The sequence below is a fragment of the Asparagus officinalis genome, chromosome 5 (assembly GCF_001876935.1).
Source record: "Asparagus officinalis chromosome 5, Aspof.V1, whole genome shotgun sequence".
NCBI classification, from domain to species: Eukaryota; Viridiplantae; Streptophyta; class Magnoliopsida; order Asparagales; family Asparagaceae; genus Asparagus; species Asparagus officinalis.
Window position 1 is genome coordinate 3,755,230 of NC_033798.1, and position 1,095 is coordinate 3,756,324.

Below are 1,095 nucleotides of genomic sequence, written 5' to 3' on the forward strand. Positions count from 1 at the left end.
TGTTTGGTACCAATAAAAAAAAGTTATGTTTGGTAGTAAGGTGACATAATTTCCTCAACTCATTCAAATGGTTGCATATCCCCATGCACTCCTCAACTCATGTGAATATGGTCCCCCACTTGAATGAGTGGACGGGATTATGCCACCTCCCTACCAAGCATAAATTTTGTGCTTGGTACCAAGTATACTTATTTTATATATAGAAGAAAACTTGTGTCCACTTAAGTGGACATCCACCAAACTTTTTAACCCTTGGATGTTTCCTAGGGATCCTTGCATGATATGAAGTGACTTTTTATATGTTAAATGAGTGGATATATGCTTATTATTATAATATTATATATATATATATAATATATATATATAATATATTTATATTTACTATATATATATAAATGGGTATGTTTGGTATAAGCATGTTTTTGTATTGGTGGGAAGTGGATCTTTCTCCTTTCACTCAATAAAATCGCTGCTCATTCGAACATGGTTGTGGGAGGGTGAGCGTTGGAATGGGTGGGTGGGAATATGTCACCTCATACCAGCCAAATTTTGGCTTAGGTACCAAACATACCCATTTTTCTCATTCATATATACATATATACATATATATACACATATATACATCTATATACACATATATATATATATATATATATATATATATATATATATATATGAGAAGTGTTCCTAAGGTAACGCCTTAGATAATCATCTAAAGATGCGGCCTAAAATCATATGATTGAGCTACATTGTTGATGATCTGCTCCGTTGAACTTGATCTACATTGTTGATGATCTACTTGTGAAGAAGACTCATCCATGTCCACAACAACTCCCACTCACGTCTTGATATCTGCCCAAATCTTCAGCGAACTTCGCCAAGCTCATGAAGCTCGCCAGATAGCCATTTTAGGAGTTATTTATTTAGAGAATAACCACTCTCAATTATCTCCTACTTTAATGACCACTTAATCCATAGTTAAGGGGTCATTAACTCTCTCTTTTAGCCAATAAAAGGAGAGAAGATCATTTATTTGGGGGTCACAGGAAGGGAGAGAGGCGTAGGAAAAAGCCTTGAGCTAATTATATCTTGGCT

General features: G+C 34.6%; 1 protein-coding gene across 1 annotated transcript in view; it reads right to left on the reverse strand.

Moving 5' to 3' along the window:
- The window catches only part of LOC109840071, a 12,988-nt gene that overhangs the window by 10,943 nt on the left and 950 nt on the right, over positions 1–1,095 (reverse strand). The window lies entirely within an intron of this gene.